The 15,297-nt window shown below is 41.7% G+C and overlaps 1 protein-coding gene across 4 annotated transcripts in view; it reads left to right on the top strand.

The window, feature by feature from the left end:
• Sano (CABIT domain-containing protein serrano) overlaps nucleotides 1-15,297 on the top strand; it is a 135,342-nt gene that overhangs the window by 66,747 nt on the left and 53,298 nt on the right. For 2 of the 4 annotated variants that reach the window (XM_071784908.1, XM_071784906.1), the window contains exon 3: nucleotides 4,031-4,060. The exons of the other annotated variants lie outside the window; for them this stretch is intronic. The gene's annotated coding sequence lies outside the window, so the exon portion shown is untranslated. The remainder of the gene's footprint in view (nucleotides 1-4,030; nucleotides 4,061-15,297) is intronic. 4 annotated transcript variants of the gene reach the window in all.

The raw sequence follows: 15,297 nt of genomic DNA, 5'->3' as shown, positions 1-15,297 counted from the left end.
TTCGTACAAGATTTCAGATATTCAGTCATCGTTAAAGTTTCCATAGGGGAATCCACAACGTGAGGATAAAACTTTCTGCTTTTGTTGCGTTTTAACTTCCGAAGGAAAATTTTGTAATGTGAAGTCGGGTGTGTCATGCGTGACAGGGAGGAGCGTCACGGGGCGATCTCGAGCGGGGTGCGTGAGTTAAGATCGCGTATACTTGTTAATAAATAATGCAGTAATGGACGTTCGGGTTGAAGAGGTAGCCGGTAAATGCGGCGGAACGGAGAAAGCCGCATTATTTACGCCCGCTGGCGGCGGTGACAAGTTTAAAAAGCCGCGGGAAGTAATAACCGAGGTGTCCGCGGATTAAAAGGCGTGACACTGCTAGTTCCAGCGATCATTCTTCCTCGCAACGATGTAATTAAATCTTACAACATATATGTACGTACGTTTGTCTACTCCTTTACGACCACTCCGCCCCGCGTCTCCTCCCCCGCTGTCGGTTGCGTCATGTGTGTAATGTTATGCTAACGGCGACGATCCGGGCCGCGACAATTCGAGCCACGAAACCAACTCCGCGCCGGTGACTGAACGTTTGAGACCTTGACGCGCGAATTCACGTGGTCACTTCTCTTAACGGGACTTTTCGCGAACCCAAAACACGAGTCTTCTCGGCATATACACGGTTTAGCCTCGAGGCTACAATATAAGTGTTGTGCGGACTGTATGGGCTATCGCGAACGTGTTCGAGCCTGAATGACGCTTGTCTCGTATAGTCGAATCATCGATAATTAAAGCGTGGGTCAAAACAGCTGCGTAACCATCTAATTTAAAAGTTTTCAGACTGGAGAACGTTCTAAGTCGAAAACCTTTCCTGCTAAGTTTATCAGGCTATTATATTAATAGCTAACCTTTTTTTTTTTAGTCGTGATTTATAAACACGCAAGTTCTGATTTTTAAAATCGTCATTAAAATGATAAAAAAGATACATCGTGTATATGTATGTTAAGATTGGAAAATAAGAGAGGAGAGATGCAGAGTATTCGAGAAGCGTGTATTATTTAAATCGTTTTACTTCGAAATTTTTGCCTCTTGCTTCCCTCGGACAATTTGTAGGGAAATAAGAGGGGAAAGAAAGGAAAAACGCTCGTGGAGGAAACGAGCGTGCACGATAGCCTCGTTAGCGAATCGCGACTTAATGTCTCACTTGGCGAGCGAAATTGATAGCGGCGCAATTAGACGCGTAAATTGTACGCGTCTGCCCGTCGTTGCTCGTTGGGCGCGCGCAGCGAGGCGGGCCTATCTGTCCATAAAATGACAATGTACTCCGATGCGAGAGCGCGGTGGTAGTTACGTACACGGTAAAACGTTTAGATCCGCGCCGTAAGATAACCTTCGTCGTAGCTTACCGAGCGCGTCGCCGGTTGGCTCTCTCTCTCTCTCTCTCTCTCTCTCTCTCTCTCTCTCTCTCTCTTTCTCTCTCTCTCTTTTTTCTCTCTCTCTTCTACCCGCGGCTATTCCCGCGTGCCCGATGTACGCCCGCGTACGGATGTGGCTATACGCACCGTGCGCTCGTTCCTCCGGTGCGTACACGCACCGGAATACGCATCGCGAAACGCTGTTCCCGCGGCGTGCTAGCGACGAGTTTGCCCCGCTGGGTATAATACTCCAAACGGAAACAGATGGCAAAGGTATCTTATCATTCTCACTCAGGCGCTGAGACGTATAATTTTGCTAGAAAAGAATAAAACATATATTTCTTAAGAATATGAGAACTTGGCATTTGAAAAGCGCAAAGATATATCTAATCGTATCGATGTTCGGTAAAATTAAAATACGCTGGTGATACAATAATACGGGTATAATCTTGTCTTCGGCGATTGTCACATCCGACTAGACGCCAACGTCAAACGGCCGAGTGGCGATGCAGGACGAGACCTGAAAAATGATCGCTGCTTTAACGACTCATTTCCCTTCGCGCCGCGATAAAACGGCTCGCTTTCATCGGGCATGTACCTCACGTGCAACGTCCTCGGCGCCGTCGTTTCCTGTTTCCTTCCTTATCTCCGCCGGCAGAAACAGGAAAATCCACGAAAGCCCATACGTTATCTGCCACGTACGGTCAGGGTTCGCACACAGTACCCACGAGAGACGAGATATCAGCCGCAATGCACACCGCAACACACACGATCCGCCCGTTGCGGAAACGCCAAATGAATTATTTCGCAGCCGCGCACAATCGCCAGAATTATTTCACTCGAGAAGATTCATTGTCGTAGTCTGGTGCATCCTCCGGAGAGATCTGAGATTATGTTTTTAACGAAATTTATAGAAGAAAAGCTATTTTGATATATATATAACCTATGGTTTTAAAATATCTATCTAAATTATATTTCTTAATGTGAAGTCGGTGCTTTCTTTAAAAAGAAGTTTAATTTCACGTCTTTATGCGACTCTTAATCTACGACAATTGAAAATAAATTACTAAATTTTAGATTGAAATTCTGCTACGGTAAAGTTTACTTAGACATTAAACGCAAAAAGAGATTCTGCATTTATCTTTAGTTGCTAGTTGCTATATTTAATTAACAAAATTTTTTTATTTCCGCTTTCATCACTTCGAAGCTGTATCTTAACAGTTTTGTTAAGAAAAGAGTTACATTAAACCTACATTAAAGTCAAATAATACGTCTGTTCTGGGATATTCTGTACATCAATGTTGCAGACTACGGAGGATATTACGGTAATGTGCCACGGGCAATACGTTTCCAGGAGTTTAACGTAACGGCGAGACTGACCGTCATGATATTCTCATGATATTCGACTTATCGACTCTCTTCATCTTGCGCGATTATAAAGTAGCTGCTCCATATAACGCAACGTAATGGGTTAATCAAGTTTCGCTCAGAGGCCTTGCTTCCGACTGATGTACGATGTCATTACGCTCATAAATCTTCAAGTCGCGCGAAAGAGGGAGAGGAAGAGAGGAGAGAGAGAAGGAAATAAAGAGGGAGGGCAGAGGAAAAGAGAGATCAAGTGTGACGAAAACAATGTTTTCTCCGTCGTGTTATCCGTCGTGCGAGGAATTTTAATTCGAGTTAACGTGACGAAATACCGTGTAAAAGACTCGTATACGCGTCGCGCGAGCCGCCGATGCGGCGCGCGGCGGCCAGACTGATGGGACAGCAGTGCGTTTACGTGCTAGATACGACGCCAGATCTGGCCGTGCTCGTCCTGTAAACTAGGAAATTATTCAAATTAGTTATGCAGAATTCAAAGGGAGTCGTCTAAGCAGTGAGGATAATTGAAGGCTGCCCCGTCTTCGTTTTCGCGACGCGGCGCGTACAGCGTGCATCTGCTTGCGCGACGCGACGCTTTTCCTTCTCCCTTCGATCGCACGACGTTTTTCCTGGAGAAAAAGTGCGACGTTCTGTTCACGCGATGAATACGAAATGCAATCGTGCCGGTTGGATTGCGTGAGCCACATGTCTGATTTGATTTTCTTCCTTTACAGACGATTTACGTTTAAGATTAATCCTTAGAGCAGTTGTCGGATTCTGAGTTATTTACGACTATTTGTGCACGGTCAGAAACGCGAATAAACAATTAAAGTCCAGATTCGGCGGAATTTACGGTTATTACCAAGATTACCAAACTATCGTCCACGTTGCGAGCGGATGTTGCAAGCGTAATATTGCGTCGCTGATGCAAAGTCGCTAGTAAATAAAAAAATGGTTTCTATTATGCAAATTTTATCTGCTTGATTTTTCAAGAAATCGTTAATTACAGGACATACTGACAGATTCATTATGCCTGAAATTGCACTTGCCCCATGTATTAACGCGAATCGAGTGTCTTATTATCATAATTTGCCGCAGTTCGTTGTTACATATTTTTAGCCTCGCGTTTTGCTCCTCGATAATGTGCCGTGTAGAACACGAGGTGCAAATCGCGAAGATGCATGATCGGTTAATCGATAGCCGCGCGCGAATCTGTCGCATCGGCATTATCGTCACGCGTGCATTTTTTTTTCTTTCTGTTGCAGAACCGAGCCACCGGTGCCCAAAGTCAACAAGTGAGTATAGAACGTGTATCGAGCGTGAGTACCTCTCGTTCGCGCATATTATAATTACAAACTCGCGAAGAGCGGTTTTGCAGTTAATGCTCGTTTCACATGAGATTTATGCTTCTCTCGTTCGGCTCTGCACGCTTACACGCGGGCATGCATAAAATTGTGCGTGTGCGCTCGCGCACACGCAACCCCGCCAGCCGAGGTGATTCTTAATTAGATTCTAAATTACGCGGCAAAACGAGACGAAAACGCTTAAATTGTGGCGTGCCGTGGAAGTAAAGCCACATTGGAAAGGCGTGTTTCCGTGGAAATGAATGCAGTTGCACACGTTCTGGAACGATTGATTGATTGAGTCGGTCGTCGCACGTGACGGAAGGGAAAAGATAGTGTACGCGTTCCATATAATGCGCGGCTTCCGGTGATTTTTCCTGCCACAACGCAGGCATACGACGATTACGGATTTCGATGGTAATTGGGACAAATGGGGGGACTTGGCAAATTGAAGTACATCTGGGCAAGAGATATCATGTAGAAATTACAAGTAGGATGCTAATCACGACGTATATAGGTGCTACGCTCCCTTAGTGGTCACGCAATCTCGTATGACGAAGAAGGCACGGTGAGAGAGAAAAATCACAAAGGAGAAAGATTTAGAATGAGAAGCTAAAACGGAACCTAGATTACTTCAAATTTATACATTATTTATCGGCCAGTACTTCCAGTTCGCATATATTTCTTTTAGCAGTAAATTCAATCTCTAAGATTAGAGCAATAACGCGTAGCAGTTATAAAAAGAGAATCAAGAATCGAAAAAGTTAAAATTGTATGTTTTTGAAATTATGCTATTGAAAATTACATATTACTCTCAGAGTTCAAAAACATAGAAAGCTCGTGGTACCGCAAAATGTGGAATGGGAAGTCGGTCGCGTTCAAAGGGCCTGGCGTAATTGAGAGATCACACCAATTAGGCGCGCCTTTAACGGTTTTAACTGTCAGGCGGAAGTCGATACATCCCCGGGCTCTGTATTTGCATTCTGATTATAAGCTTGCACAAAGCTAAAGCGTCGCGGCATCGTTGTATCTCGTTACGTTCCCCGTAATCCTTCGTCGCTTTGCGCCCGTGTTACTGGCGATAAATAGAAAAACAAATGAATCTAATCCAGCTAGGAAAATCGTCGCCTCAATTTGCCCGAAGCTTTTTTGCCGCTGAATGATTTCATTGATTTCAAACCTCGCCTTCTGGTTTACCCGCCGGTCTGCATTTCCATTTTGATTATAAACGAGCGCAATCGCGCGGAGCGCGACGTTAGCGTGCCCGGAACAGAGATCATCCGAGACGTAAACGCAACACGCCCTCCTATCGCTTTTCGTTATACACAAGACATTTAACGCGATTCTGTTAATCCCAATAATGTTTATTGAAGCAGAAAAATCACGTACAGCATTTATCAATGCAACTTTATGTTTTAAAATATGTACATTTTACATAAATATCTCGTATTTCATACGTACATATTTAAGAATAAAACAGAAATTTGCAAAATGGTAAGAAATAAAAATGTTAGGAATAATATTTATAAAGTTATTATTATTTTAAAAACAAAAATGAATTTAAATAGACTCTAAAAATAGCAATGTTAATTACCAAAGCCTAATTTTTCATGTCGTATAATAGTGACACTTAGGTATTCAAACATCCAGTTAACACGACAAATAAAAATCGCTACATTATGCAAACCATGAAAGGATAATTTAGTAAAGTGTATGCGAAGCTCGGAAATTATAAATACTCAGACGCATGTGTCATAGTATTCAACGACATAGTCATTACATTCTTTTTCTTTAAAAAGAAAAAAATGCGTGATGTCTAAGAAAAAAATGTTTTTGTCAAATGCAACATTTCTAATTTCTTCGTTTTATATTGATTAATCGTACATTAATTTTAATATATTAATTTTATTGAATACAGTCGGCAAGCACTCGTTCTTATTTGCATATCGTTAATAAAAATATTCGATATTGACATCAGCACGATGACGTGTTGTGCAGATTAAAAATAATGAGGCATTGAACTCATTATGAAGTAATACCGGTGTCGCAGCATTGCTGAATACAAATATTAATAAAATCAAATCAATCGTACGGCATTAACTGGTCTTATATCGAGATTTCTTACGAGATTCATGTTTTTACACTTTTTACATTTAAATTAATTTCTTCAGATTATAAAATAAAAGAGAAATAAATGGAAGAAATAAAAAAATATTTTTGAATGAGGTGCATTTAGCCTAGTACCTATAACATGTATTTGGATAAAACCGTATTTCCATCAGATTACCATTATCGTAAGATAACGATAATGATTTATGAATATTAGACAATTATAAAGTAGATAAATACATATGTATTTTACTTTCAAATATTGTTTTATTTACTTATATATAATATTTGTATAATACATTTAACTTAATTCAATTAAATGTCTAGAAGTTACACGTGGTAGGTAATGTAAGAAGTTACACGTGTCTTCGAGCAATCTTCGTAAATTCTCAAGTATGTCACAAATTAAAAATTTCAAAGTTATTATTGGCATAATATACTAGCTCACGCAAAATCTGATCATGATAACTTCTTCAGTGTAACATCGTGAATCTCGCTATCAAAGATTTTCTGTAGCTCATCTTGTACACTTGTACATTTTATTTGATTTGTACGAGGCGCTCATCGTCATAACTCAAATATATCGCGGCGTGTATAGCCAATATTATAAGGCACGGCGAAGAGGGAGATTTGAGAGGAGCGGACGCAGCGTTGTCGTGAAATAATATTAATTATCGGCGCGACGTTACGGCGAGTCAAGGCGAGCTGGCCGCTCTCTCCCTTAGGAATTCCGGCTCTCGTCTAAAGGGAGAGTATCCCCGTCCGCAGGATCCGCATTTCCATTCCGATTACAAGCTGCTAGGAGCGTACAATGTTGTACCCTTGCTATTACTCAGGTTCCCTCGTATTATTGCTTCTGATGAGCGGGTCTTTTTCCTAACTCTCTCTCTCTTCCTCTCTTTCCCTTGTTCTCGTATCGCGCTCCGTCTCCATCCGTCGTTGTTTCTGATTTCTTCATGGGATTCCTGCGGTTCTACCGCGAACCGCGCGGAAAAAGGCAGGATGTGCGCGGGGATATTTCGAGACCTTGCGCGATTCCCGCGTATGAGCCATACGTGGCTCGTCTTTTTTTTTTTCTCCCGTATAGTGTGGGATGACTCTGACAGGCGGACTCTCTGAGGCCACGGTTGAATTTTCTCGTGGCACGCAAGCGGCGAAACGAGCGGACGAGCCTCCCTCGTTAGACTGATGCGCGGGAATATAACACTTTGAATACTTTCGCGAATTGATGACTTCATCGATTGCGAGAGGTCGGCGTGCGTTTTGATTATAATGATTATCAGCCGCCCTTCTGATGATTATCCGACGCGAAGGAGACGCTACGTTGTAACGCCACGCAATTTTTTCTTCTTTCTTCAAGTTAAAGTCTAAATAATTTGGTGACACGTTACTTTTTTTAATGAGAAATTATTTTCATATAATTATGATTTTATATAATTTCCTTAAATTAAGATAAATATCTTTAAATCTTCTTTCTAGAACGATTTAATTTAGACGTTAAACGAAGAGCTGTGGTCTTGGAGAGAAAGCCGGTTCATTAATCATCGCATTTAATAAAACATTACTGGGGACTCTAATCATTATGCTTTTCGCGCGTCCGAGTGCACAAGTCGCTATCTTCGATCGATGCCTGAAGGCTCGTATTCGAATTTCGCGAGCTTCCCGTCTTACTGCTTCGCCCCGGTGTGGAATTATTCCCTTTACAATTACATCGGCGATAACAGGTCAGCCTGTACCTCCGGCTTACGCCGTACGCAAATCCTTCTTTGACGCACCGCACCGACGACGACGAGGCTGAATTCACGCGAGCGTGCACGCACATACGCATCCGTGTTTGCACGTATCCGTTGATACGTTTGCATTTTACATTGTAAGAACGTGTTTGCTCGTTGCCCGATCCCGCGCGCGGTTGTATGTACGACCGGCTTAGCGGCCCGAGCAACGTGGTTACGTTAGTCCACAGCGCGCACGAGCTTTATAATGAGTCGATCTTCGTTTGCACAAACGGCCAGCTGACGCAAGAAGAGGGCCCTTCTCGACCGTACGGTCGCGGCTTTTTACTCTTATTACTATGTTACGAGTCCGGTATTTCTTAATCAAGATAATTATTCTCGTAACGTCAAGGTGTCATGTTAAGAAGCCCCGTTGTCTCTCGTTGTTAAAGGATAAGGCGTGCGCGCGCGGTGTTCCTTTCCTCGGAAAGGGTTCTGTCAGGTGTACTTATTCGAGCAAAATTTCACTCCAGGCTGGTCTCGTCGGTTTGTTCCCTTCGAGCCTCTTTCCGTCGTCGTCGTCGTTGTTGTCGTCGTCGAGGATCCTTAAAAGAACAGTTTCGTCGTGGTGAAAACGAGCAGCAAAGGGACCTCGAACTTCGGGGTTGCTGCACCGACGGAAAAAAGTCGCCAAAGATGAATCGCGATTCTCCCTCCTCTGCGCCGCGGCCGTGCCGGGATAAACGCTACATTGCGTTCCGTCTGCATCCGATGATTCGAGGAATCTTTCCCGGCAGAGTGGTTAACGTCGATCAACAAAAGTCCACGAATTTGCATAAATCGAGGAGCGAGCGTACAAAATAATCGGAATGTATTTAAATATTATTTTGGATGGTTTTTGGACCTCTTATGCAGTCGCGTTTAATAGCATATTTGCAGAAGCCTATTGTAACAATATGTTCACTTCAAATAGTTTTATGGATTAAAGTATCTGATTAATGCTACTTTTTTATAACAATAATTATGAATTTTAAATTAAATATTAGCTCTATATTTTATTTTTTTCTTACTATTTTTTCCAAATTACTTTTATTTAATATTCTGTTATTACAAATGACAGAATTATTAAAAAAATTTGGTTTTAAGTGATATAGGATGATTGCAATGAAATGAAGTAAAAAATATGTTCAAGCAATTCCGCGAACATATTATATATAAATTACACTTTAAGTGAAAGATTATATCTTTATGATTTATATCGTTTTCAATGTGAATGATATTATAAACGATACATGTGATAATTATATTTCAAACAGCAGACCGTCCTTGTACTATGCGAATGAAAGATAATATTAACGAAAGCAGGATATGGGAGGAACGAAAAAAGATTCGCAGCTCACACGAGATGTATTATGCTCCTCGTCCTACGAGACGGACGAGTATTTTGTTAGATTTAGGGCCAACGCCCAGAACCCTCCTCTTCTCTCGTCGCGTTCTTTTTTTTTTCGTACGTGGACACGAGATGGTCCTGCTGAGGCCCAACGAGTAGCTCCGGTGGTTTAGTGCACGGGCACTTTGGGTCTTCCCATAGGCGTGGCGAAAAAATTTGCGTATCGCGAAGAAATGTTTTTAATCTTCCGGCGTTATACAGTTATTATATTCTGCCTTCCTCCAAAACGTGTTTGTAGATTCACAGAGAAACGTTCTCTCGTATAAACATAACGTTAATTCTCTATTTCCATTTATTTCCTTATGCCATCCTCGCGCTATCGATTCGAGTAGGAAGAAAAAGCGAAAGGGGAAAAAAGGCCGAAACGAATAGGAGAACCAACGTCTATTACTAGTTTCGCATTTTCGCGTTGCATTAGCCGATCTGCATCGTGGATCCCATCAAGAGATCGGCCCCGGAGTACCGTCTTTCTTGGCCTCTCGACACGATCCCTGACCCTTTCGCAATAACCAGGATGCATCGCACGCAACGGCAGTGCTTCGAAACGATCCGCGACTGCAGGCTCCGCGGCGTTACTAGTACTTGTACTTATACTTGTACCCACGCCGATACCAGTACCGGCACTCTATCATTGCTACTTCGTTGCTGCACTTTACTTCGCGTTCGCGTTCACGGCTTCGTGCTACCACGTACTCCATGCTCGGTGCAGCATTCGTGAGAGAAGACACGAGGAGGTTTCACGATGATATTTCGGTTCTCATATAAGAGTCTCGGGATTAATCCGTATGCAAAGTAGGATAGTTAGGTACATAGTATCACTCGCAATCGGAATAAATCCCGTTGCATTCATAAGCAAATGGCTACAATTGCTAAAAGTATAAACAATATTGCGGGAAATGTAAAGGATAAAAGATAAAGCCAGCTGTTACATGTTTATACCGAGACTGTTTGTCCCCAGGATTTTTCGTGCACCGCTCAATAGAAATATTCAATTCGATATTGGATTACAAGAGGTCTGCAGTATGTGTCAAGCTACTGCCACAAGGCGCTTGCTCGCGTACATTTTATCTGTACTCATATTCTCATATGTATAAACTCATTGCTCGCGACTATATTGAATTTCAACCTCTCTCTCTCTCTTTCTCTCTATCTCTCTCGGAATCAACGGCATTGCACATTCTAAAGTCCATCCCAAGGCTAACCTCTTGCAGCAGAAAATCCGAGATTGCTATTCTTTTCTATTAAATACATTTCGCGAGGGTTCTACTTTCGAACGTATTTTGCCTGTTCGAAATCCTTACGCCCTTTTTATTATTCATACGGTGTTCGTTCAGGATAATCCGCTTCGTTCTGCATCCTCTTGGTTCGCTTCTATATCCCGACATTCATGACTATGACTATTCGAGAGATAATGTACTTCTCTTAATATACTTTTACAAATTCTCAATATGCTTCTTAATGTGCTTTTGCAAATTTAAAAAGAATAACTCATACGTAACAAATGTATTAATCTGGTTTACTATCTCTGTAATATTTATGCAGATACTAAAATTTTTTATTAATGATTAATGCACTTTAAATTTTATAACTTTTTTAAATAATTTACGATTTTTCAAGGATGATTATTGTACGAGATATTAAATTCTTTAATTTTTTTATACGATTTTACAGTGAATCTTTTCTTTCTCCTTCTGTTCGATACTCGCGGTATAATGTAATTTATATTTTGTCTTAGGTATAAGAATGTTAAATTTATGCATATTTGTTTAAAAATGAAAGATATAATTAGTAACTGTGTTATCGAAACATTAGGCTACTACGTAAAAACATTCACTTCGGATAAAATCAAGTGAATAGAAAGCCTGCCATATTTCCACCAATCAATTCGCAATTTGCGCAAATTAAAGGTACCTACATTCGTACTTTCCGGCCATCCTACGCCAATGGCAAGCGTGAAGGGAAGGCACGAAGCACGAAAAAGAGTTTGCCATCGGGCTCGAACACTTTCCAGCGCGCCGCTCCGGAGTTCCACGACCGCGTTTCGGGACAACAGCACGTCGGTACCCAACCGTGGGGCCTCCCCGTCCTTGGTCCGTGTCAGTGGCATAGACCATACAGGGCCCGTTCAAGGTCGAACCGAGCGCGGACGAGCGCCGGCGGAGGCGCACGAGGGGCCCCGAGTCCGGTCGACGGTACCTTCTCGGTCGGGGCCCAATGACTGGCGGGGGCAGAATGACGTGGGGCGAAGGGAAGGGCGACCGAAGGGGGACGAGATGATGCCTGACCGAAGCGATCGAGGGCCTCCGCCAAGTGTCATCCTATATACCCGTAGGCCTGCCACGTCGTTCCTCCGCGTCTCAACGCACATTAATACGCGTTATGTGTACACTGGGATGACACCCGCCTTCGTCGCGGTTTTCGCTCTGTCCGACTCTCTTCGTCCTCTTCTACGTCATCTTCTTCTGCGCTGCTTATCTCTCTTTCTCTTTCGCTCTTTGCTCTATTTTTCTTCCTAAATATTTCTGTGGCCCGACTCTTCCGAGCGGCACCTTTCTTTCTTCCCGATATATTTCCAGTGAACGATTCCACTTGACGGCTCGTATCATGTTAGTCTTTTAAAACCCTTTCAGGGGAATTAGAGATAGCGACTTGTTCCACTGATGATCAGTGATGTACAGATACATAGTTTATTCTGTGGATAGCGCTATTAATCGTAATATTAAGTTGGAAGTCTACTACATTTAAATCGAGGGTCTCTTATCTTTAATTGATTGTAATAAATTATGAATGAAAGAAAATTAAAGATTCTTCTTATTTGGATAAGTATAAAACATTAAATAAAATTGTTTATCATTTATGATTACTTATGATTTTAAAAAATTTCAAACAATTTTTTCTAATTGATAAATAATTGATTAATTACATTCTTCAGTCATTCCTTCACGTTTATATGCCTCTTGATTTTTTGATTACTTCGTATTACGACTTAATGACAGGAAATTAGTTTTTGTTGTGCCAGTTCATTCATAAGAATGATTTTTTCTCATTTTTTGTGTTGGAAATTGTTCTTTTGTTGTGGCAGTTTATTCATAAGGTTCATGCTGAGCCGCCGTCGAAATGTTCTCCGAGAAGCATATATCTAAAAGTATTTTTTCCTCGTGTTAATTGATGATTCATATGAGATCAGTCAAGAACCTGCCGCTTGAAACACGAATTCATATGGATCAACTTCACGGATTTTGGCTACATATTAATTTTTCTAAAAAGCAACATATATGTTTGCGTGCATGAATGCAACCGATTTGCTTCGTTGTTATTGACCTTTTCGAAATCCATCTAAATTACGTATGCAATTAAACATATAAGATGGAGTTTTTTCCAGAGAACGTAATTAAATGAAAATTACTTGGTATTTCTTGAATGTGACATTTTCATTCTTTGGTAAATACTTTTGTTCGAAAAAAATGCGTTAAAGTCGACGTATAAAAGTATGTTAATGTTGGTGCAGCGGAATCTCTCAGATACCTCAGATACCGCTATTTAAAAAAGCTGTTCGGTATTTTAAATACCTAAACGTATAGTCTTGTTACGTAGACCTACGCCTTCTAAGATACAATTATACGTATGTAATTTACTCACACCGGTCTTTTAGTGGCACAGTAGTTCGTGTGAAAATGCTCTAATGCCATCCTCTCCGTGACCAAATGAAGGTAGTGCGCGACTTACATTACGGGGCAGTCCGATTGGCAGTCCACTGACGATGAGTGACGCTGTCACGTTCTGCTCGTTCCGCATAACGGGCCGAGCAGCTAAACGTTTCTGTGACCCGTCGAGGGAGAGAGGTCGACGATATTAATTGTAAATCGACTTACAGATGTAAAATTGGCTTAGATTTCTAGTCACGCAATCCCACGCTATGCATGACGTAAAATGATCACGGTCAGCATAGCCTTATTTATTTAAGGACGTTCTCCGGTCCTTATACTAGAGAAAATCGATTTTCTTAGGATTTTCTTGAAACTGTGAATATACGTTAATTTAGGTGTGCTTTATGCGCGGTATTAATTTCTCAGTACCTCTTCCGGGATAAAAAATAAAGATACTGAGCCTCAAAGTTTCAACTTTTACTAATGAAAAGGTTTTCCAGGCCAAACGGTAAGAGATACGATGTTGGCCAAGAGAACCAAAGTTGCTCCTCTCGTCGAGTTCTATAAGGAAAAAATGCCAAAACTAAAAAAATTAAATTTAAAATTTTTTTTGAAACTTTAAGGCTCAGTATCTTTATTTTTTATCCCGGAAGAGGTACTGAAATTTATACCACGCATAAAGCACACCTAAATTAACGTATATTCACAATTTCAAGAAAATCCTAAGAAAATCGATTTTCTCTAGTATAAGGACCGGAGAACGTCCTTAAGGGAGAGGATGATGCGTCGTCCGATAAATATTAGAGCATGTTCAAACAATCGAAATATTCTACGGCAGTTTTCAATGCTCTTAGTTTTCGCTAATGCACAGTAACGTTAGGTTGGTATATGTTTTCTCTTTTAGAAATTTACTCCGTTACGTACACAAATAAATAATGCTATACCAGCACGGTGCTTCAGCGTTTTGTGTGACCAACGGAAATGCCGATCGATATGTCCCCGTAGAAGTAGCTACACCGACAAGGCCATTACCGAAGAGAGAACCGTTTGGAATCTTAACGTAAATTAACGAATGTCACGTCGTAATAGTCTACCTGGTTCTCCTGACCGCGGTGTACGGCTACGCTCGTTTCTCGCTTCGCTCGAGAAGGAGAGTCCCTAACAATCAATCTTTCAAAGCGTATCACGTTTCCCGGTATCTCGTTAATTACGGGCGGAAACTTTCAACGGTACTTCGAATAGTGTTAAGGTAAAGAAAACACATTTCCTTTTTGTATTATTTTGTATTATCATCTTGTTTGATATTGCGCGGAGAAAAAGACTTATTTGTTTGAAAGAAGCCTTTTGATTAATTGAAAAGATTGACAAGCCGTGCTATCGGTGTTAATTATAGTAATCAGAACGTGTAAAACATAACTTCTAATGAAAAGGTCGACGTTTCTCGGCGTCGCTGAAATTTTGCGCGTCATTGGCGCCGGTAAATCGTTTCACGGCATTAATATTAATTAGAATTAGTGAATTAATAAGTGCGCTCGTCTAGTTTCGTGTGAACGTGACCCCCGACACACAAGCGCGCGATCCTACGACGTATACTTACGGTTTAGCGAGGAACCCTGTGATGTATCATCCTCTCGTATATATGAGAAGGCGTCTCTTATAGGTATATGTGCACTATGTATTAAGCGAGAGAAAGAGAGAGCGAGAGAGGGAAGGCCGGTTGGCGTCTGAAATGATTGCGGAATTCCCTAGGCCCGAATGCAGGCGGTGGAGGAGAAGACGCGCAAGAAAGAAGCCCCTTCAGGGATCGACGTACCTCGGATAAATAACTGCCTTGTGCCGGGAAAAGGTGAAAGGGGATGGGAAGAAAAGAGGAGTCGGGGGAGGAGATACGCGAGGATTGCTACCGAGTTCAGACACCGTATTGCTGTTAAGTCGCGATGTAACTGCGATGTCGTTCGGTGACCAATCGATGTGCGTTAGTCGGCGTTTTTGCCGCTACGAAGATCGCCGGTGAGCGATTCTGTTGCAAGGCATTCTTCCGTGGCAATAAAATAAGGAGAGATATACAGCGAGACGGTCGAAAACTTGCGTTTTCAGCTTCGAAGCGTTTTTCCAATGGCACATAAATTAGTTTTGTTCCGCTTGAATGAATACGTATCATTTTATTGTTGCATGCTCGAGATGTTCGAGAAATACGGTGGACAATCGGTCTGTAGCATCGCGAAGATAACCATTAGCGGTAGCGGTCGGGAAGAATCATTACCGGGTTGG

Source organism: Temnothorax longispinosus, chromosome 8 (genome assembly GCF_030848805.1).
Source record: "Temnothorax longispinosus isolate EJ_2023e chromosome 8, Tlon_JGU_v1, whole genome shotgun sequence".
Taxonomy (NCBI): Eukaryota; Metazoa; Arthropoda; class Insecta; order Hymenoptera; family Formicidae; genus Temnothorax; species Temnothorax longispinosus.
Note: the sequence above shows the minus strand (reverse complement) of the source record. Positions and strands in the feature narration are given on the sequence as shown.